General features: G+C 33.3%; 1 long non-coding RNA gene and 1 pseudogene across 1 annotated transcript; one reads left to right on the forward strand and one right to left on the reverse strand.

The window, feature by feature from the left end:
- Nucleotides 1-629: 629 nt before the first annotated feature.
- LOC128165339 (uncharacterized) lies at nucleotides 630-22,757 on the reverse strand (annotated as a pseudogene).
- Nucleotides 17,420-20,033, forward strand: LOC128165343 (uncharacterized). The gene is made up of 4 exons (XR_008241050.1): nucleotides 17,420-18,669; nucleotides 18,902-19,028; nucleotides 19,128-19,257; nucleotides 19,474-20,033. It is a non-coding gene; the product is annotated as an uncharacterized LOC128165343 (long non-coding RNA).
- Nucleotides 22,758-24,737: the final 1,980 nt, after the last annotated feature.

Consider the following 24,737-nt stretch of genomic DNA (forward strand, 5'->3'; position numbering starts at 1 on the left):
CCAGATTTATTCTTGGGCTCTAAAAGGGGTTCAAAGTTAAACATAGAAATACATGTATATATTAAAGAAAATTTTCTTTTCGAGAACTACAAATATACAGCTTGTTTTATTACTAAGCAAGCATCCTAAAATAGAGTAGATTCTGAATTGTTAAAGCAAACTAAAAACCACCGAACAATACTGGGGCCCCAGAAGGGGTTCAAAGTTTAAAATGGAAATAGCATATACGAAATAGAATGTTACAATGAGCTGTTGTTCAGGTGAGCGATGTGGCCCATGGGCCGTTAGTTTAAAGTTTGCTATCCCCTAGGAGGGTTCTTAAGAGAACGAAAATAAAAACTTATCTCTTATTAATCAGTGCATCCATTTGTTTAATATATAGAAAGAGGTTTATAAAAATGCAGTACTTAAGCTTTGACCTCAGTATTGCAAGAATGGACTAAATCAATGTTCTCGGACAATCTCATAAGATCAAGTGAACAATCTCATAAGATCAAGTGAAATTTGAGTTGATTAAACAACAGAAATTTGGTTTTGTCTAGTTTTATACATTTGGTTTTGTCTTAATTAATACAATTATCCTGAATAACCTTTGCATATATACAAATAAACATATGTAGAATGACTTACTGGCAGAATTTTTTTTATTGATGATTAGCAGAATTAAAACTGAAGGTTATGATTATTAATAAAGGAATATCAACTAAATGTTAACTGAAAGGTCTGAAAAGGTTACTAAATGGCATTATAACTTTGTCGTTCAGTTACCATTCAGTCAAATTTCAGTGGACTATGAATGGCAAAGTTTCATTCTGTGATTGTGTTGTTTCACTTTTTATGAAACTTGCATCTGTTTTGCATGTGAATTACATATATAGACCGATGACCGAGCAATGCACGTTTGCTCCTCGTTAGCAAATAACCCAAATGAAGGCACGTAACATTGTGGGGAGCACTTTTTCTCCTACAAACATTTTTCTTGTAAACCACAAATTCGTAACAAGAAACAACTGTGCTTATTTTAAATGTTATTTATTGAATTAGGAGTTAAGAAAAGTACAAATACTGCTTATGTATATGCTGAATTAGGCCGTGTGCCCCTTGTACATTATAGAATGTTTATGTCTAAATCAGTGACAATTGTATAATTAGACATTGTTACGAAGTTATCATGTACATTTGTATCTTGACATATTTATGTATGGTGTTTAACATAAATATATAGAAGACACTATATTGAATGTATGGAAACATACATAATTATACATATATATATATACATATATACTATTTAATTGTTCATGTCTGTCATAGTTCTTTTAATCATCCAGCTCTTTCCCTCTTGTATATGTTTATTGAATGTTTTATGTTCAGTGGATGTTGTATGTCAACAGTCTTCATGTTGCCCCTTGAGGGCCCTTAATTGGTTAATAAAGAAATAAAATTGTACATTAATTGTGAAAAACACGGTTATTAAAAACTGGGTTTTCGATGTAAAGAAAGTTCTCATTGACCTCGGTTTCTTTTATTTATGGACTAACCAAAAAAACAATGGTATTTTACAACTTGTAAAACAAAGAATTTTTGATCAGGCCAAACAAGATATTTTTGCAAATGTTGAAAATTCAAAAAAGTGTTCTTTTTACAAATATCTTTTCGATGGTATACATCTTCAATACTATTTAAGAAAACCTATTCCCATTAAATTACAGAAATATATAACTAAATTACGATTATCATCACATCGCCTGGCTATTGAACTGGTAGATATAATAACACAAATAGAGAAAATAGATTATGTCCACATTGCAAAACTAGTGTTGAAGATGAATTCCATTTTTTGTTTCTTTGTCCTTTATACATTAACATTGCGCAGATTATTATGATACATGCAAGAATATTATTATAACAAGTTGCTGTCCTTTAAAAAAAAGACTACAATACGTGGACCATTTGCACGTGTTTCCAACGAAAACGTGAAAGCCTTAAGGTGTCATAACAGAATTTCAAAACATGGCTGAGCCAAAATAATTCCCGAATTTTCCTTTGAATTCGGGGCGTTTCCGCCCGCGACAGGAGCTGATTTTTTTTATGAGATGAAAAACAATGTGTAAGAGGTCTAACTATCCCATTTTTGTAATAATGCGAGGTCATTTGAATTTTTGATGCGTGTTGTTTCCGGAGGGGGGTGAAAAGGCCCGGGCTTGATTTTCACGCACATGTGTAACTTCGAGGTAAACAAAGTCTCACGCCTTGCTGGATGCACGTGTGTATTTTGCTAGAAAATGAATGAAGCGTTGTTTAAAAAGATGTAAAGGGGATTTTTTTCAGGAGTTCGTTGTGAATTTTTAATCTGTATGTAAAGTTGTGCAATTTTGGTAAGAATATATAGTAAAATTTAATACTGTAGTGACACCTTAAGATTATTAGAGATTCCACCGACTCTAGCCCTCTGCTTTTAACCACTAAATTTGTACGTTGTATTACGTATACATGTATGTATATATAGCCCTTACTTTTTATCTCAGAATTTAAAGGATTCATACTTCTAAAATAATTATGATCTATCTATGAATGAAGTTTGCATGTATAGTATCAGGCATTCGGTGACTTCTACTATTTACGCACACATTACGATTCGCACTACTTTGTTAATTATGCAGTGACAGTTTTGTGTAAATTAAAAATTTCATATTTTGATGCATTTTTCTTGAGATTTTAACTTTCATACAGTGACATAATTATTCAATCATACTTAAATGCTTAGAAAAAATTAATCGGGAAGCTCTCTAGCCTTGCCTTCTATAAAAGTAAAGTTAAGTTACATGTGTATTCGGAAAACAACAAAACATTGCAAATTATGCTAGTTAATGCATGTTGTAGTTTCGGCTTAACATTAACTTATTTCATAATACTGATAGTTCATATCTCATACCAATCATTTCTTTAAACTTATACTTTGTTTCTGTACCGTTCACCGACAACTTTACAATTACAGCGCCTTTGAACTTATGTGTGCATATGGCACGGAATCCCGATCCCGATTCAGATAAATGTTTTCTAGCCTGGTTCCCTGAGCTACCCATTACGCATAGGAACCAGGCTAGCTCATGCGCAGACTGAATTTTCCCCATAGCATCCGGTTTAACCTCGCTTATATATTTTCTGCGTGGACCTCAGGGTCCACGCAAAAAAACCTTCTATGTTTTTTTTAAAACTGAAAATGTTAAAGATCTCTGTAATCTTGGTAAATTCATCTCTAAAAGTATGCTATTAAGAGACAACTGCATTACATAAGTGTTAGTCTTTTGTTCTGTTTTCTCAACGTGTATATATAGTATAGTACATGTTATTATTTGTACGTGCACAAGTTCTCCTGTAAATACACTACCACCTCATGTTATACATATGTTATACTGATAAACTGTAAAGTTTAAAGAAATAAAGAATTGAATTGAATTGAATTGATGAAGTACTGGTAAGATTAAATTGACAGCACATTAATTAACTCTGATTACTTCCTTCTCTCTCTCTCTCTCTCTCTCTCTCTCTCTCTCTCTCTCTCTCTCTCTTTTAAACTTTGAAGACATCAATTATCTTTAAAGCCATATCAACAGGTTTAAATAAACACAAGCTGAAATGAAATGAATTCTCGTGTTTTAGTCCTTTCAAAGAAGATTTGAAATAGCTAATCAACAATAGATTTGCGCAAGTTCACAACCGAAATCCAACAATTCTACTGTTTTGTAACACATGTACAGTCCACGTATATATAACCATGCGAATTCAATGTTTCTCTCACAAAATGATTAATACTGTATATTGCATCGGAATTTTTGCGCAGTATAATTAATTATTCGCATGATATGCGATATTGTCGTGGATAATTTGGTTATGGCGGCGGTGCATTTGCATCCTTGGACTTTGTTCATGTTCTCCCTGGCCGGCGTTGGCAGAGTAGCCGCTGTCGTCTGTATCACTGTGCCCATGCACGTTTGTAAAATTGGGGTCCAGGTACAGATTATCTGCAGTGTATGAAGATGTACATGTTGATAATGTATAAGGTAAATTTGTATAACATTCATTTGTTATCTTTGCGATATATATTATATACTTTTACTGGTTATGAGGACATTTATTCCTCCCCCACCCCACCTCCCCCCCCCCCCCCCCCAAAAAAAATAAGACAGCAACACCATGTATTTCAGGAGGCGAAGCCGAGGGAAATTGTTGCTGTCGAGGGGGACAATAAACTTGCTATCGTTCGATCAGTCAGTAAATATATATCTCTCGGCAAAGCAGAATTTCTTAATAATAAACAAATTAGAGTAATCGGACTTTGAATTTAATGTAGCGATCGGATTACGCCAGAAGTGTTCCGAATTTAAAAATGTAGGAAGCTGAATAGATAGCACGGAAACTATTTCACGGTTAGATAGACTAGCATGACAGCTTACATGAAGAGAATAATAGAGACACATTGTGTATTTATCGGCAATAATGGGTATTCGCACGTTAATTATATAATTTATTTATTTTAAAGCTAACACTTTTTCACGGGTGCACTAAAATAACGATATTTCTGACATGCGGGCCCTTTCGATGATTTACGGTGGTCAGTCATTTTAAAAGAGGTCAAGAGGAAACATTTCACATGTTATTTATTTTTTATTAAGGTAATTAATACATTTTTTCAGTCCGCGATTGCGTTTATGCACTACACTTGATGCTAACGTCAAATCGCTCATGACGTAATTTTTGTCTTATACAGGGTTACAATATATATACGTTATGTCGGTATTTAGAATATGCTACATTTATTAAAAATGTAAAAAAATAAATAATATAATCATTAATATATTCATTATTGATATGATATATGTGAAATACTTAAGGACAGAAATCAAACGGCATCCATACATTCTGAAAAGGGCATTGTGATTTTTGTTACAAGAACCGATTTTTTTTTTCTGGCGACCATTTCACTTTGACGAAATTAAGTACAATTTAAATTGTATACACCGATTTTAATTATTATAAGTTGACCTAGATACAAGTTGAGTTTAAACTAAATTGTTAATGTGTCTTCATTCCCTGCCGAATCATAGATCATGTGGGTGACAGAGTTAGGTTCATAGGATATGATACCACGTGTGAGAAACGTCGTATTCAGAGGGCTTATTTGAATAATAATAAAAATATTTTTGTTAATAATTTTATAAATTCTAACGTTTTAGGTTATATTTAGTGATTGCAAATGATAAAAACCGCAGAAAATAATTTACAGAGAAACGAGTTTGGGTACTTGGGGATATCAATGATTAAAAATGTACATGAAATGGTCGTATTTAAAACAATAAAATCAATAAGACATGATTTTGACTTAAAATGTTTGTGACCTGCGGAGAAATCGGCGATGATTCAATATACAAAATGAAACCTACGTAAAAATAGCAGTATTTTCAATGAATCAATGAATTTCTTTGGGACACTCTGTTTTGCTCAATTTCATTTTTGTGGTTTTATCCCCATAGTAAAAATATTTTTTAACAATACCATTATAGTGAAAATTCGGTAGTTGCAAGAAAACCCCTTAAAGAAACGCACGCCTGTATCAAAGCGCAAAAAACTGCACCCACAGAAAAAATAATGACATGCCCGCGAGCAAAGCCACGCGACGTCACATTCAAACAGCATCTCACCTCTAGTTTCTAAGTTACACCTACGGAATACCTTGAACAGAACAACGGTGACTATTAGGGCGATTATCGATAACCCCAAAAGTGCTCCCAAAATTATCGTCATGACAGAATCATCTCCATTCCTACAAGAAAAATAAATTTTGTTACTTAAAAATAATTTTATTATAATTAAATTTTCAAAACTCTTTGCTTAAACACATTTATGAAATTAAAATAATACCCTGACGCTGATGGAGCTTTTGTCTGTATCGATATCTGATTGCTGCATTTCTGACATTCCACTGGGTTAGGGCACTTTGATGGCAATGCCTTATGTGGATCTTTTATCAGATTATTATGTATGGAATAACCATTCTCTTCCAACGTAAATCGACCGATCTATATCAAGCATGCAGTTTAGAAATTATAGAAACCACATTATCATTTGCAGTACATTATGCTCTCCGATATAAACTTGAAAAACAAATTATCTACTTAGCGCTATACTTAGAACTGATAACCCTGCTTGGTGATTTCTTACTATTCTTTCCCCACAAAAAGAATGACCAAAAAACGTAAAAATAACCAATCAAATTTTTAAAAAATATTGATATTGCACGTTGTATAGTTTTACCTCTTCATATGTAAGCTGACTGGTGTCCGAGAGTTTTTTTTTTACTTGATAAATTTTGTATCCAATGTTCCCATCGCCGTTATCATTGAAGACCTTGGACGGCACCCCACTATTATCGATCACCATTCTCTGTTTTTTTATCCAATTGTATACGGTATCCGGATCATCCCTATATTGCTTACATAATGACGAGGACTGGGTTCCGCATAGTTGTTCGAATGCTTTGTTTGAACCTTGAAGAAGAGAAAACACGGCATTTATGGCAAACGAAGTCCATATCTCCGGTTGGTAGTATTTATTGTTAAATTGTTCTGCGATATCAGAGCATTGAGAGTCAAACATTTTGTTGAAACTGCCAGGCATATAACAGCCATTCCTTTCTTCAAAATATTCTCTTGTCCATGGATTAATATCACTGCCTCTAGTGACCAATCTATCGTACAAGTACGTCTCAAATTCTAAAATTCCTGTTAAAGGATTCATTTGCAGGGACAAAGATATAGTACCTTCTAGCTTTGGTCTTTCGGTTATTATATCCTTACGCGTTCCGAATGCTTCAGAGCCTATGAATATATAAGACCATACCTCTATTGTTTCATGGAGCTCTTTCAATACATCATTTATAACGTGAGATTTCAAAAATAAAAGAATAATAGTTGCATAAGGAGTTTTAAGAAGGTCATCTCGAATCCTCTTATAATGTTTTTCTTCAACCTTTATTTCATTCGCCACGCATATTTTGGATTCTTTAGCAGCGTTCACAATTGCATTTCTTCCGCCTTCTCCGTACGTTCCTTCACTGTACATTATTTGAATGTATGAAGAATTCAGTGTTTTAACAATGTTCAGCATGGCAAGTGCTTGTTTATCATCTGGGGTGCAAGTTCTCAAAAAATACTTGTATGCTGTCCGATCGCTTAACACCGCTGCTGTTGAAGCATAGCTTATCTGAGGAAACTTAAATTCTTGGATAACGCTAGCAGTTGCCACACTAACGCTACTACCATAAGCAGCCACGAATCCAAGAGTTTTATTTCGAATGTCGCTAACACGTGACTCATCTGACAATTGAATTCCCTCCTTAAACAACTTCAGGAGGATTGATTGGGCATGGAGAGGTTGGTTGCAACTGTTCAAAATGACATACCCAAGTTGTTTGCTTCCGAAATAATTCCTGAATATTCCATTCTTTTTGTTTACTGTTTCAACAGCAAACCTAATTCCCTCAACAACTTCCCATCCGTTGGCTTCTCGTATCTTACCGCATTTCAATGGGTCAGCTGTGTCTTTGTTATAAACCGGGACCACTGCAGCAACGTATAGGTCGCCTTTTTTGAACAGAATTTCATTTGGCAGATTCTTATTAAGACATGATCTGCATAGTTTTCCAGGGTCGCATTGGGCCCGTATAATGTCAGGCCACGCTAAACCATCTGAATTTGTTGTGTAATCTCTCAGCTTTTCTTTGTTCAATGTCAATGAAGAATTGTTGTAATCGCCAACCTTTGGAAATGAAAGGCAACTTTGAATAATGGTTATTAAACGCAGATCCCATCAAACTATATGTTTTATATACTGATATCCCACAGAAACTCCAAAATCTAAGAGCTTATACCGCATAGAAACTTCCAAATTTAAATTATTAAATTTAGGATTTTCTTTCCCATGGTGAATTAAAATTCGGTATACGGGAAATTTCTAAAACACATAATGATACTCTATGCAAATACTTTAAAAGAGTATACATGAGAAGGAATATTGATATTTAAAACAAATCAACTACCCTCTGTATTGTGAACCAGATCATTTTGATTAAATTCTGAAATTACTGATAACGTTCCTATCGACGGTAGATAATTACGTGTATTAACTTTTTAAAAGATTTATAATTTGTAAATGATATCCACTTACGAAAACATGTCTAATAAACTCAACGTGCAAAGATGACCCAGAAACTCAAAAAATTTAAATATTGTACTCACTTTTTCAAGGCACACATCACTACTTTTCTTGATACAATTTCGAAAATGATAAACTTCATATTCAGGTACATTTCCTGTAATGGTGGCCTCGACCAAATCATCGAAATGAATGTTCATAGACAATCCTGAATCTATTGGCATACTGTTTACGTTAACTTGAGTTTCTCTTCCTTTGTCAACAAGTGTGTATGCTTTCTCTGACAACGTATTGTTAAATTCTTGACATAACTCACTGTTTGTTCCACAAGACACTTTCTGTAGATCTTTCAAAATTTTGGCTTGTAGCGCTATAGCCAAAATGGCGTATCCTTCAAACACGTTATGCTCGACTATTATCTCTTCTCTAGCAGGCATAGAGCACGATGCATCTTGCACATCACACAAAATAAATTTCTTCAAAACTAATTTAAGCCAAGGATTTGAAGCTACTTCTTCGGTGAAAGCAGTCTTGTTTGTCAACACCTCCAACCAGTGAGTTTTAAAACCATCAAACTGCAACCATGGGGGACTGCTGAAGAAAGAACCTTTAGCAATAGGGAAGCGACTCAGCGTCGTAATACCAACATCAGAAGATCCTTCTGAGAAAATCATTCCAAGCTGGAAATCATTGTTTTCCTTAATTTTGTGTGCAACTTTTAGAATTGACTCCGCGGTTTTTGTTGAGGCAAATATTACAACTCCAAGAATTTTGCTTTCTTTTACACTGTGGTAAATTAAGGATTCTACTGTCGTTGTTATTTCATCTGTAGACACAAGACCATTTTTGACAGATATAGAAGACTGTAAGGCAACGCATATTTTTTTCGTTTTGGTCAGTTTCTTGAGCTCTTCATAGTTTCCTATTCCATACGAGTTATTTTCGTAAACTACACCAATGTAGTTCCAGGAAAGGCTTTCCATCAAAGAGACAATGACCTGTAAACAATACAAAATTAGTTTTAAATTGCTAAAAGATAATAATACAAATATACATAACAGTTGAAAGGAGGGGGGTTGCCTCGTTTTATAATTTGGTGTAACATTAATTTTCAAGTACATTTCTAACGCTGCCCCCCCCCCTTTCCAGCCGCTGTTACAGTGTACATATACGTGATTGCATATGAGAAGATGTAAGAGTTTGTTACCGATGATTGCTTGGAATCTTCCGGAATGACCCTGAGAATGTTTTGGTATTTAGTTCCGTCACTTAGAGCGGATGCCGTCGCAGAAAACAATGTCTGTAACAGGAGGTTATTCCTTCCTAGCGAACTGATGTAGGAAGATGTGTCCATTGCTTCATGGCTGTATTCTGGACCGATCAAACCTTGGAAGATTTAAAAAAAGAGGAGCATGAATACAGAGAGAGAGAGAGAGAGAGAGAGAGAGAGGGGGGGAGAGATCTTATACATTATACATGACTGTTTAGAAAATCTTAGTGATTCAATCTATGTGATTTGTATTGATTTGTTGTAGTTAAAATTACCAATAATAGGAGTAGAGGGAGTATCCTTCGAATCGCGAAACTTTCTGTTCATGATTCGTGTTGCATGCTCCAGAGCTCTTCCATGCACATTGCATGTAGGAAATCCCTCCAAACCTACAAATACACAATAATTCGTACATCGCATTTTGATTCATTTGCTATTCAAGTTATCTGACTGTTAAACCCTTTTTTCTTTAATGGACAATCTTGCAGAAGAATTTGTCTCACCAAGTTTTAGTCCCGGTACATAGTTAGCATCGTTTAATTTTCTGATAGCCCATTTCACTGCCTCAAAGTTCCGTACCGACATTTCATCAACTTCCTGACTACATTGGTCATCTGTATATATTTGGAACAAGCCGGCGATGTGAAAATCCCCCTGTAGAAACGCTGTCTCTCCAGAGGTTTTGAACAATGCCAAGCCAGTTAGTAGAATCAAATAGTGAAGAGGAGTAATCATGTCCAAATTAGCGTTTGACTAAATGAAACATATAAAATCATCATTAAAATCGATAATGCAGATCTCAATTGAGAAATAGACAGCAAGTTTAAAAGTTCGCCGAGATATGAACTTGGTTGGGCACGTGATCAAATCTTGTGAAGCCCGAACGGCTTCTCAGAAGATTTCATCACTTACCAACCAAGTTCATATCCCAATGACCTTTTTAACATTGCTGTTTATTACTTATATTTATGTTTGAAAATGGCAAATTGTACAGATTTGTTAAAATTATCGAGATATTATGTTTACAATAATCCAAGCGACCAGTAATAAGCTCGTGCTATGATCATTGTGACGTCATGAAAAAGTTCACACCGAATTGAACATTTTCACTATTCTATTTGTTCACATAAGGCCTAAGACCGATCTCGCCTACGCTCTATTTTGTGTATAATTTTGACTTTTCATTGCAATGCAAAACTGGTACAGGGTGATGCATTCTTTCTGGTACTGTTTTAATGCCCATTACAGTTTTAAAGAACAAATTTAAATTCAGTGAAACATGTCGTATGAGAATGAAAGAAGTACAGATTTATACTGTGTAAATTAAGTGCCGTTTGCCTGCCTTACAAAGCAGAACAAGGAAATTTTAGTATTTACATCAAAATAGTAAAATTATGTTCTATGGTGTATTTATTGATTTGACGCTTTCGTTTTGCAGGTACAGAAATATAGTGTACATGACAAAATGTCATCACATCCTGTTTGACAGTAGTCATCTGTGTGGTTTCTCTCCGCATTTCTTTCAATTGGCAGCTTTAATGATTAATATTTTAAGGTTTTATTTATTAACTTGATCAATGAAATATCCGCACCCCAGGTTTACACTAGGGTTATGAGTAATGCAGCAGTAAGTCACCATCTTGGCTAAGTTCTAAAAGGAATGAAACTTTCTTCAATTTTGTTTCAAACCATTCAACCATTCTTGATGTGTTTAGGATACATTTTTCTTGTTTTGATCTATAATTATTTACAATTATGTTATTTTGGATATCATTGAATACACTTTTTGCTAATATATTCAGCCTTTTTCGGGTAATCAGCCTGAGAACCTGGACAAAACAGAGAACTTGATTTTCCTTGTTGTTCATAGTTGTCCTTAGTTCTTTCACCATATAAGCCTGTATGGTGAACTTATTTTTCTTAGATCTTATATTCTTTACTACCCTACTACTTCTAAAAAAAATTGTGCCTGAAAAGCCAGAAGACCTGCTTATACCATTTAAGTTTAAGAACAATAGCTTGATTTTGTAGCCATTTAGTAAAGATGGGGCACTGTGAAAAACCGAACAAAATTATATGACCTATTTGCTTCTTTTTCAAGTAGATATTTTCCTGTACTTTACAAATGATACAAAATCTTAGGCATGGGATATTCGAATGATACCTTATTTAACAGTTTAATTCATTGGGTAAAAAATTTATGTGGTTTTAAAATTGTATCAGAATTCATGGATCACCCTGTACATGGCAAATCTTGGTTCGATGCCAGTATATGAATTGAAATACATGTATACATGGATATGCTTATGCATGCAAATCTTATCAAAATAACAGATATTTATTTAAAGAATAAAAACGAACAAATAAAGCGAGTATATGTATACTACTTTGTGACAGAATTTGTAAAGCAAAGACAATTGTGATTGGCAATCCATCATAGCATGTTTTGAATCTAGAATTTCATAACTAAAATTATTTTGCAGTGGGTAGATAAAGATGGTTATCCAACCATTGTGTCATCTGTCGTGTACGCTTTGTTTAAAATCATTCATTTTGAATGCCTGCTTTATATGGTTCAGTTGATTTTAAAACTAAGTCAAACTGCCAAATGTTGATAAATATCTATAAATTTATTACTTCATAAAGCTACATGTTTACAACAAACCTATTTTTATTTTATGTGACTTTTTTCTCAAGCAGGAAGTAAATTTAAAATCAAATGGATTCTCCGAAAAACTTGCACTTGTTGCCTATTCTCCTTTGTACTTTTCTTACAAAGTGTTTTTTTTTTCATGAAGATAATTCAAAATTTAAAAAAAAACACGTTGACATTTAGTTGGTTTGGTTCAAATCTGAATATTTTCAATTTTGTTACCAAGAAAACTGGAATTGGCCAGTTACATTACTTTTACAAATTGCATTGTTCATCTTCAATAAAGAATAAATCAATCAAATTTTTAAACGATCGGTAAATAGGGTTTGTTGCGAATGTCTTGTCGATTCTTCTAGGTATCTGCCTGATTGTCAATTTGTCCTTGGTCGCTTTGTTGTCTGGCACGGTCCATAACCTAGTTCTTTAATGCAGTCCCATCAACGTTATATTGAATTTGCTTATATCAAAAGACATAGTCTTAGTAAAAATTCCATAATTAAAATAAACATTACATTTTCCTTTCGTCAATGAGACAAATTAAGTCCAGTATATAACGCGGTTATAAAAAAGCCACGAAATCTCTCACTAATTACAAAGTTCAGGTTAGAGTCCTACAAAAACTCATTCATGAAGATTGTATAAATGTTATGATTGTAGCATTATGTATCATATACATGTATCAAATATGCAATAGTAAACAAAATAACAATATCGTACGGTTGATTACTGTGCAATCAACATGCCCACACTAAGTAGTGTTTTGTTCATTCGAAGTAATTCTGTGACCTAGTCCATGAACCACTGATATTCATTTGATCTCAGGTTGGATTTAAAAGTGCCACGAAAAGAATTAAACGAGACGAGACGAGACAGGAATACGCGGCATGTATGGTTTTATGATATTTCCTACACCCGGTGACGCGTCAAAGTATAAATTATTCCGTAATGTTAAACCCTAAGTCTTGAAATAAAAATCACATGATTCGAAATCGTTTCTACTTTTATAATGCAAGAAAAAAAATACGTATAACATTTCATTAAATAGAAAAAAAATAATATTAAACTTACTTTAATTGCAACTGAACCTAATCATTTCCGTCCTCAACAAAATGTGGGTTTTTCTTCTATTTAAGGGGATTCAATGATTTAAATGGACCGTTTTCAGTTGACTTCACTCTGATAATCACTGGTTCTATTTTAAAATGAAGGGAAATTCTTGTTTTGGTTTGCGTCCTACCCATTGAGGGTTTGCAAAAAAAAAAATTAATAAGATTTGACATAGTTTTTGTGTGTGTCACCTAATCTGTTGGAAGTTCAAAGATTATCTAATACAAGTGCGTTACAAGAATTCCATTTACAACTGAGGAATGCATATCCTATAAAAAGACAATTCAGGACGTATTTATTTTAAAAAACAATACTTATAGCATTTCCTTCTTTTTCGGTGTATATGATATTTATTTAAATGTGTGTTGTTGTTGCAGTAATGCAATCTTTTTTTTCATTACATGTATACTGTACAATGCGATACAACTACAGAATTACACACACACAAAAGCATACATGTATATAAAAATACCTTGCCGTGAACCTTTTGCATTCCATTATTAAAGAGTGATAATAACTTATACAAGTCAAGAGTACGAAATACAAAATTTTGATCTAAAAGAAAAACAGGTCAACCATCACTTTATTGAGTTTGAATAGAGTAGAGAGGAGGAGGGGGGTATGTAAATTATATATAATTTATAAATTATAATATTATATTATTTAAGAAAACAAGATGGGTTTATTTTAAATATACCAAAATTTTATAATGTCTATACTACCTTTTTTCTTTTTGTTTTAGTTTAACCCCCCCCCCCCCCCCAAGTATTTTTGTAAACAAATTTTGTGTTTGGCGTGTTTTGTCGTTGTTCTATTATTGTTGTCCACGGTTCTAACTTAAATATGTTAAATTTTCTTCTCTGGATCCCTTTGCCAATATTTTATTAAAACTTGGCGAAAAGTATCTGTATTAAAAGTTCTTAAAGGATTGCCATACGACTACATACACTTTCGAAAAATACTCTAATCTAAACTCATATTTGCCAAAATTGTTTAATGAAAGCCTCAAATTTTGTCTATCTTTCATAAACTGTGTGCTTTTTTCTAGACTGTTTAAGCGTTTGTGAAAATTACTTACCTGCTTGTTGGCGCACTAAATCAAAGGTATTTATAAAAACTTTATTCAAATGTGTTTTGCTCTTATTACATGAAATGCTTTGAACCTTTTAAATTATTTTCACTGCCTTTCATTTAAATAGACATTTAAAGCTTTATTTTCACTACAAGCAGTACTGATATTCCTTAAACAGCGTGTGCATTCATCGATAGTCAATTATTCATTTCAGTGAAATTCCAGTAACACGAGATGGGAGGAAGAGATCAACCCGTGAGCCTGCTAGTGGTCAGGCGACATTACACCGCGTTATTCAATTGATCTCTTTCTCCCATTTGTATAGCGTTAGATATTCATCTTGTCTCTGGAAGATTACAGGCGTAATATTATTGGTGTTCTAGTAATATTTATAAAACAAAATAGTTTTCCTCGGATGATCCATTTATTATGGTTTCGATCATTATTTCATTTATCTGTTTGCAGATTTATTCGTATTTCGTAGGATAAACTCTTTTTTAATTTATGCACCAAATTAAAACATTTTAACCATTCAAAAAAGTAAAACACATCTAGTAGATTTCTCAAATTGGGTGTTTTATATATATTTTCTTTTATTTAATGTACTAATGTGGTTTAAGGTATTCGCAATCGGAAATTCAAAATCTATGTAGTTTTGTATGTTTCATCACTTGAACGTACATACATGTATGTACTTTGTAAGTTTAAAAAAGTGCGATTGACTTTTAAAAATGCATAATTTTTTGCTTAAAGTTATTCAATGTTGAAGCAGTTCAAACATAGAATGTGCATTGCTTTAAAAAGATTTCAAAAACAGTTAATGGAGCCATTATATTTCTTTATATTTCATAACGGGGGGGGGGGGGGGGGGGGGTTCTCGTCTTAAATGTTTTCTTTCATTTGGTTATACCGGCGTGAACACTCTATGAGTATTTTCTCTCCATTTTCTTTTATTAAAAAGGCTGAATTCTTACATGGGTATACGAAGTATGATTTAATTGACTGGGGACATTATTTTTGGTCAAATGAACCCGTGTTTCCTCAGACTGATACCCCCCCCCCTTCCCCCTTTCTCCTTACACTCGTCAGGAACGCATTTCCTAAAGGTTGTGGTATTTAAGATTTAAGTTCGTCTATTCAAATTATATGAAGTTTTTGTATCATCGGCACGATTGACAAAGATCAAACTGCTTTTAAACGTCTTGCAACATTACACCTTGTAACTACACATTACATATATAGAATTCACTAAACTGAGTCACGCAAAGGATCACATAAAACATCAGAAACTCTGACACAAATATGTATGAACTGGAAGATATTTTCTTATTTCGTTCAAAGAAGATCTCATTCCTTTTTTTCTAATTTCATCCTAGCGATTTCTGCACATTTTCTTTTTTATTAAATTAATAAATAAATGAATAAATAAATGAATGAAATACTTTGTCATTTGGAAATTAACATTTATGCGTTTTATTCATCCTTTTCCATTCGACTAATGGCATTCAACTTTAACAAGCATGATCTCTCATTATTTTAGAAGCCCCGATGCCTTATTATCAAACAATAAAAGCCACGGAAAAACCCTTTTTTTTACAATAGGGCAAAACATGCCTATCCTAATCGCTCTACCAATGTAAAACTATTTTAAAGTTTCTACAATGAACCCCAGAATGCCCTGTTTGCGATATTTTGTGCAGACATAATGAGACGATTGTATGTAAGCGTATGGGATTTTATCGTTTGATAAAGGTAATCAGACCATGCGACAAGAAACAATCAAATGTACGTAAACGTACAGTTTCCAGACTGCTTCATAAAAACAATAATACTGTACTGTACTGTATAGTTTTCTACTTATGTAAAAAAAAAAACTTTAATACACATACATGTATTCCTGAAATGCACGGATCTAGGGGTGGTCTGGGAGATGGTCCTTACACCTCGGGAAAAATCCATTTTTTTAAATACATAGTAAGATTACTGAAAATATGTCTCGGACCCCCCCCCCCCTCCCAAAAAAGAAACTTTTTTCAGACCCCCTTCAAAAAATTTCTGGGTCTGTGCATATCTGTCGACCAGTATCAGAAGAAACTCGTCCAAAGGTACTCTAAATATTACCTGTGACATGGCAAGGTGCAGGTCAGGAGCGCATTTTCTAAAGGTTAATCTAGTCCAATTTAGTCGAAAAAATAACTTTTAACGGCAAATTATTATTTGGTCAAGCATGGTTATTTAACATAATCAAAGTGTGCTGATTCCAAAAAAACATGCTGGCCTTCATGGAAATGGCGTTAAGTAGCTCAAAATGGTGATTCAAAATGGCGGACAACCAAATTTTATATTTTTTTCTTAAAGTCTTTTCTTTTTTTCTTTTTTTTCAAACATTTATTCAATCATATATATGTAACAAAACAGAAGGTAGTTGGCCTGCGCAGAGGCTTAGTGCAACATACATTTTGGAACTTTTTTGTACTACACTTTAGCACGAAGGGGAGAAAAATATTCATTTACAAGTAAATTTCCGCATATGAAATGTTTCATGCTAAGTATGTCATTAATACAGCAAAGATAGAAAGAAAAAAATAACCAGATTGTTACATGAAAAATATATAGATATCATACATATATTTAGATTTGTACATAAGTATTTAGCAGGTTTATGTAACAGTATGTTTCTCTGTAAGATGCGTAGGGGGTAAAAAACAGTATAAGTGTCCAGAGAATCCCCTACCAGTTTTATAATCTAAAGGTCTGGTCACCTTTGGAGTTATATTTTGCCGTATACATGTATATTTAATAGGAAGCAATCATATTTGAATGTTTATAACTATACAGCAGAGAAACAAATTCAATTTGTTCAAAATATTTACAGTTTGCATATTCTCAATATTTATATTAATTTGGAATTAAAGCTTTGTTCGAGAAACTGCTATGAAAAATAAATGGATATGGTGGCCTGCTGTACATAATAATATATATATATATATATATATATATATATATATATATATATATATATATATATATATATATATATATATATAGATCAATCTTTAGGTTTCTGTGAACTATCCAAGTGGAAAAAAGACTGATCTCATACAGAATGACACCCATCAGAAATTCTGCAAGGCATTGATCCGTGGTACAAATGTTGATAGTGCAATTGTAGAAGCCTTGTGTCAGTCTAAACCAGCGTGCATAATAACTTGAGCAGCAAAAATTGTTAAATTGGAGAGTGTGAAAGTCTGCAAGCGGGGATATGGATGTCCATTACAGAAGAAAGACTACAGTGACTTCTTCAACTTCAGCTGGGACCACCTTCATGAATACTTAAGGCACCATTGCCCTGATCTCCTTTCAATTATTTCTGCAACAGTTTGTGATTTAACACTTCAGGTTTCCGGTAAACCGTACCAACATATAATTCTCACAGCCTGTATTGGATTGCATGGTAGAAGCCAAGAAATGTCCTTGGTACAATTTGTTGTTGGCTTCATGCTAAAACATGGTGGATGCACGGAACACTTTTTATGAATTATTGTTTAAAGCATGTTGAATTTTTTAAATGTATAATGAATGTGACATTTCAATTAACTGATATATGTTATGTAAAATTAACTCTTTCAAGTTAAACAGTATAAATGAAAAAATCTTATCCCAAAATATATTATTGTTAAGGGCCAGGTTATTCCGATATTAAAAATTAAATATGTAGGACTATAAACTTTATCTGATATGAAGTACAAAGCTTTTCGATTAATTTTGTTGTTGGGCAATAGTAGATAACATAGATTGGCAAAGTTAAAGTTTTGACCGTTATAGTTTGATGAATTGAAGATAAGTTTTGTTATTATTATGCAACAGGATATTGAAAGGTTGTCCAAGATCGGACTGAGTGTTCATCCCACAACTCTCCATCGGAAGCTGGTGAATTGGCAGAATATTCTTGATTCAGATATTCTAAGTGCAAGGGACACCTGGGCAAATGGTGGACATTCCACTTACCAAATTATCGGGGTAATTGGGATAAGGATATATTGCCCTCCTACAGGACATCTGACAGAAAGACACTATCTCTGCATTTATTCAATATGTATGCAATTCTTGACAGGGTGATTTTCCCCCCTGAAAACTATGAAGGCCAGACTGATAACATTGAACCTGCAAAGTTTATTCCATGAGTGTCTGAGCAAGAGCAACTTATGCAGGAGTTGTGCTTTGTTATCTCAACATCCATAATTGAAAATCATACCCAAATGAATAAGCTTCTGAAAAGAGTGTACCCAAAACACCTGGAGCATACATATTCCAGATACATATTCCAGATATGCTGGGGAGAAAACAACGCAGGTAATGATTTCACGTTAACAAAAATGGACGTCCATTTTAGTATGCATGTTTTCAGAAACTTTGTTATTGAAGATTTAAAAGCTATGGACAATTATTTCAGGAATATTTAAGTCTATTTCTTTGATACATCAAATAATGGGTTTCTTCTGTAGTTTCCATGTTGATCATAAGTAAATATACCGGTACATGTAAATGAATTACATACATATGTAATTTTGATATTTCATTTCAGTATCCATTAGGACTAAGGGGCTGCAATGAAAATAGAACCCAAGATGTGATACAGCTTTTGAAGGAATTGAGCAAGTTGTATGTTCCATGCAAAGATGACACAATTGTAGAACCAGTATTCTTTGGAGGTATTTATAGTATTAATATTTTTGTTTTTAATGCAATAGGCTAGCACTTATATATCATCAGCATGAGTGCATAAAAATTGTTAGACTGCTCATCTTCAGGAGACCGTTTAACGGATGAAATAGTGCAGTCAGCACAGGAAGCAATGAAAAATGCTGAAACTCCATTGGATAGAATAGAGGGTTTTTATCCAAAATCAAAGATTTCCATCGCATGATGAACTTTTTAGAGGTAAGAATTGTTTACTGTCTGTTGAATCATTTTTGTTCATGGGGGTTTGTGAGTAGCCAACATTTCTTGGTTTTTTTCTTGTACAAGGTGGGAAGAACAATAACATTTCATTAGATGAATACTTAGAAATGCTTAACAGAGATAGTAAAGTTGTTGCATCAGGCCATCAAACAAAAGACAGCATACTCATGAATTCAAAAAACTATCCTCATTTAGTGAACATCAAGGACCATTTTGAGGAAGTAACGGGAATAAGGAAAAGAAAAGGATTTCATCACTTGCCATCGTATAAGACAGATGTTCTAAAGGTTGTGAATGAATTAGCTGATCAGAGTGTCTTGACAGTAAACAACCAGCGAAGACTTAAATGCAGAACTTTAAATCCAGACCGAGATCTTTTTTCTCCTGCTTACAAGGGACTCTGTAACATGATTCATCGCCATAAACCATTTGCTCCATTCAGGCGCTTAAGAGACCCACACATCTAAAAACTGGGACAAGATATTAAAAAAATTTAGAGTACTTTAAGACTCTTAGTGCATAATAATTCTGTATTGCTTATCATTTTTTTATTTCATGAAGCCTTATGTTGTACACCTCTTACATGTCTGGATAAGATACGAATGCTGTGTTTTGCCATACTTCATACAATTTGATATTGAAATATCCTTTTACAACTTATTTACATAATCTTTGTGCTCTTTAGAAAAAGGGTCAGGATATTGATAATATCAAGACATACTTGCAATAAATTTTAAATTCTGTTAATTGTTCTCCTACTTGCATGTTTGTATTTTTTTTAAATGTGAAGGCTGAATATGGTTTCAAGTGATGACAATTATCAATAAATGCCTAAGTATGTGCAAGGTTGTTCATTTTTTAGTCATTCTTAAATAGCTAATCAATTATGGACATGCACAAATGTATTGTCAATTTATACCAGTATAAACTGCTTTAAGGAAAAGAGTATAATGTTATGTTTGATAAAAATTGCAGACTTTTTTAAGGAGCATACAGGTTTAATACACAAGTTATACACAGGGCACTTGATAAATATGATTAAGTTTGAAGTCTAAAAGTTTGACAGCTATGTGAATTAGTTTGTCAGACATTCAACGTGTCCCCTTGGCACGTTGGAAGCCATTGGTTTTACATGATACTCAAAATGCTTGAATTTACTCATTCATAGTTGCATCATTTCAACATGAGATTTTTATTTGTTACTCTACTGATCATTTTGAATTCTAGTGATTAAAAAGGAGGCTAAATATAGTCAACAAGGATTATACAAATTTATTAAATTATCACTGAATGTGATGTTCTAGACAACATGAAGGTGAACATTTACATTCATGAACTAGTTTTATTAGATAATGATCAAATTCAAAGGCATGCATAATTGCTTAATCAAACTCGGTGTCTGAATCAGACAGTCTGATTCAATTAAAAGTTCAGCATCATCATATAGTTCAGTAGAATCACTGTTTGTGTCACCGTCTAAGACTGATGGTTCATCTTTTATCATTTTTTCAAGAGGAAATGTATCTTTATGACAGTCATCACATTTGCACAACAGCATACATCTGTCACAACACATGTGGTGGGAATCTTTTATTGTAAGTTCACTTTCCTTCACAATAGGTTTCAACAACATTTTTCTTCTACAAGTTTGTGAATTGTAAACATCCTTCACCTCCTGCTCTCCTTTTCTTAGGTGATATGAATTGTAAAGGAGTAACGCAAGAGCTGGATTTCCATCCCGACCAGCACAGCCATTCTCCGGAACTACTTCCACTAACTGCTTCGGAGCACCATATAGTATTACATTGTTTGTACCAGTTATATATATCCCCATTCCAAGGGCACTGGTTGCAATAACGATTCTCAATGATCCATGTTCGTTGCAAAGGTCATCCAGTATTTTTTCCTTTTTTGCATCTTTTTTACATCTCACAGAAGGAAACGCTGTCTGGAACTTCTGAAGTTATGTAACAGTACAATTCTGAGACATCCCGAATGTTGTTACAATACATGATAGTTCTCGGAAAAGAGTCTAACTGATCGATGATCCAGGCCATTCCTAGGTCAACAGAATTTGGATTTTTTTTCACAACCAGTTTTATGTTTGGTTTGTCTGGTGACAGTCGGATCTCGGTTGCATCATCCTTCAAATTTAGGACTTTGCGGACTCTTCTGCAAATTGTATGGGTGCAGGTTGCACTTAGTGCCAGAACTGATGCAGATGGGAAAATTGGGAACGTTCCCCAACGTAGCTGAACCATTTTCTGAATGCGTTTCTGTCATCATCATCCTTCTCACCCCTAAACAAAATAAAACTTGAAATTACATTCTTGTATTTAATATTAGGTTAACAAATTTTGCTTAATATACATATACTTTATATGCAGTGTCTATCATGTTTCAAACACAAGAGCTTGAGAGGTGCCATTAGCTGGTATTGTAATTGAAAGCTTAAAATGAGTTTAAAACATGGCATGTGTTCTATTGAATTATAATTACAAATGTAATATTTTTTTAAAGCAGTTAACATACATTGATGCTAAAGACAATTCATAAATGGAGTTGCTTAACAGAAATGGTTGAACAATGGTTGAAACATCAAATGCATGGAGCTGGTCTATGAATGTGCTATCCCCGACGAGCAACTCAGGGGACCCAAAGAGATAATCAAAAGCCCCATCCCTTATGATGCGGTCAGCTTCTGGGGTGCCATCTAATAAAATATTAATCAATATCACGATCAGAAAAATAATCTCAGAATGTCAGTGTTATACATGAATCGGTGTTATTTTCATCAATGTTTACAAATTCATTAGACCAATCAGTATGTCGCGAAAAATATTATTTCTATCTAACATATTTTGACATGTTTACAAGTTATGTTCACATAATGATATCTACCAAATCGATGTCATATTACCTCTATATATCGCTCGAATGTTTGGTATTTTGGAAAGCCTTTCCACCTGGTCTTTCATGAGGGCGATCAACGGACAGCAAACGATTATCTTCTTTGGCTCTCTTCCCACCGCTTTCTGTTGTTTTTATTATTATAATGATTTTTCACAAGTCACTATTTGGTTTGTCACATTCGGTGGTATTTGGTTTGTCACATTTGATGTCACGTATGATGGTTGAATTAATCAGATATTTCGATATGATTATATATCAACAGTTATATTAATAGTTATATATAAAATATATCAATAAAAAAATCATTAACAACACAAGAAAATGTCGTTTTAGAATTTATATTAATTGATCATTCATTTGTTTCCATTTGGGTTTCCATTTGGGTCCTTTTGGGTCATTTTACGTTCCATTTGGGTCCATTTGGGTAAATCGACGCACCGCGGAATCGCAATCTGGTACGGTAAACTCTTCCCGTAGCCTGTTGGTAACACGGCCAAACAATCCTTGCCGTCCAAAATGCACCCTGTTCTTTTTTTTTAAGATTTTTCACATTGAATAGCTGGAGAACGCCATTTTGAAAGTTCATCCGAGTTGATTTTAGAAACACGAAGCTGATTGGATAGTTCTGAAATGTTTATTCATATTTGAAAGGTCACACTGACGTGACCCTGCATGGGATGTTGTTAGATGTTTGAGAAGCGGTAGCGGATTCAGAACGCCTAATTTTAATTAGATTGCTTCCTTCTTTATTTGTATTTTCGCAATAATCGAAAATATCCAAAATAAGCCTAGCATTATTGCCAATATATCCAAAATATAACCCGATTGATTTCTACTTATCAACCTATCAATTAATATTTTGTAATCTTCTGGCAAATATAAATGCAATTGTTTTATAGTCACAATTAGTGAGACTTATTGGTCTGTAATTTTCTAACTTATCTAATTCCCCTTTTTTATGTATAAGTGAAAGAACTGAACATTTTTGTGTAGAAGTTATTTCTTCTTCGATATAAATTTGGGATATAGCTTCATATAGAAAATTCCGGATATTTTCCCAAAATATCTTATAAAATTCAACAGGTAAACCGTCTATTTCAGGTGACTTATTATTTTTCATTCCATTTACAGCTTCTGCGCATTCTTGTAATGTTGAGAAATTTTCACAGTATTTCTTATAATTTTCTGACAACACAGCGGATGTATTAAGTTGGGCAATATATGATTCAATTTCATTTACTGGTATAATTATCTTTTGAGGAATAAAGATTTTCATAGAACTTACTTAGTTCATTTAAAATATCGTTAGTCTTTACAAAGGTCGATCCTGCATTGCTAACTTTATTTATAACATTTTTTGATTGATGCTTATTTTCAAGTCTTAAGAATTAGGATGAATATTTTTTTCTCCCTCGTCAATCCATTTGACCCTTGACCTTATTTGTGCTCCTTTTGATTTAATTTCATATAATGCGTCTAATTCATGCTCTAATTCTTTTTTCCGTATCATATTAGTATTTAAATGATGTTAATGTTCAATTTGCTCTAATTCACTCTCTCGATAAGTTGTGTTTTCCGTTTCCTATTTTTGCTTTTTTCTTTGCAATAACTAATACTTAAATTTTTAACTTTAGGTTGGTCAATTCCCATTTAGTGTTTGGATTCATCTCTAGCTTAGTATCATCTGGTAAATTCAATAAAAAATCGTTGATAATTTTACAATACTGTATATCAAAAAGGACAGACATATTTAGCTTCCAATATCCCTTCCCCTGCTATTAGAGGAAAATTCGCATTTAAAAATTTAAGCAATGTGGTCGCTCATTCTTTCATTTGAGACGGATGGCGGCCTACGTAAGTATATATTTTCCGGTTTATAGCAAAAAAGGTGCGTTAAAAACATAGTCTATTTTGTTTCTTGCGGTGTCGCTACCGTCACACCAAGGCCTATAAAAAATGTGTGTTTAGGGTAACACTGATGAAAAAATTAGGTTAGGTAGGTAGGAATTTTTTTTTATTTTATCAAATTTTTTTCTGCATGAATCCTAAGAATGTTTGTTTGTGTCATATTTAAAAACGGATTTTTTAATAGAAATAATATAAAATTCACAATCGGATAAAAACAGACATCTAAAAATGGTAGGATATGGGCATTTTTTGTAGGTTAGGTCGGGTTACTCTAAACAAACAACTTTTTTTTTAGGCCCAAGTGAAACTATTTTTTTTTCTAGTTTAATTTTTGCCCAAAGATCGACAAAATCGAAATGGTTTTGAAAATTTTTAAAACTATTTAAACTTTTATCATTTGAAATCTCCTACAAGAATTAGGTTTTCATTATTGATAGAATACTTTGAAATCCATTTTGAAACCGTTTTGAAAAAATCAACCCGATCGTTCACAGAATTAGGTGCATACATGTAAATATTGACAAGTGTTATAATTTTACTATCCTGTTCTGTATTCAACAGTATAATACTGCAATCTGCAGATTGATGCTGGTTTAGTAATGTAAAGTGAAATTTGCTACTTATCAGAATTTAGACAA

Source organism: Crassostrea angulata, chromosome 10 (assembly GCF_025612915.1).
Source record: "Crassostrea angulata isolate pt1a10 chromosome 10, ASM2561291v2, whole genome shotgun sequence".
NCBI lineage: Eukaryota > Metazoa > Mollusca > Bivalvia > Ostreida > Ostreidae > Magallana > Magallana angulata.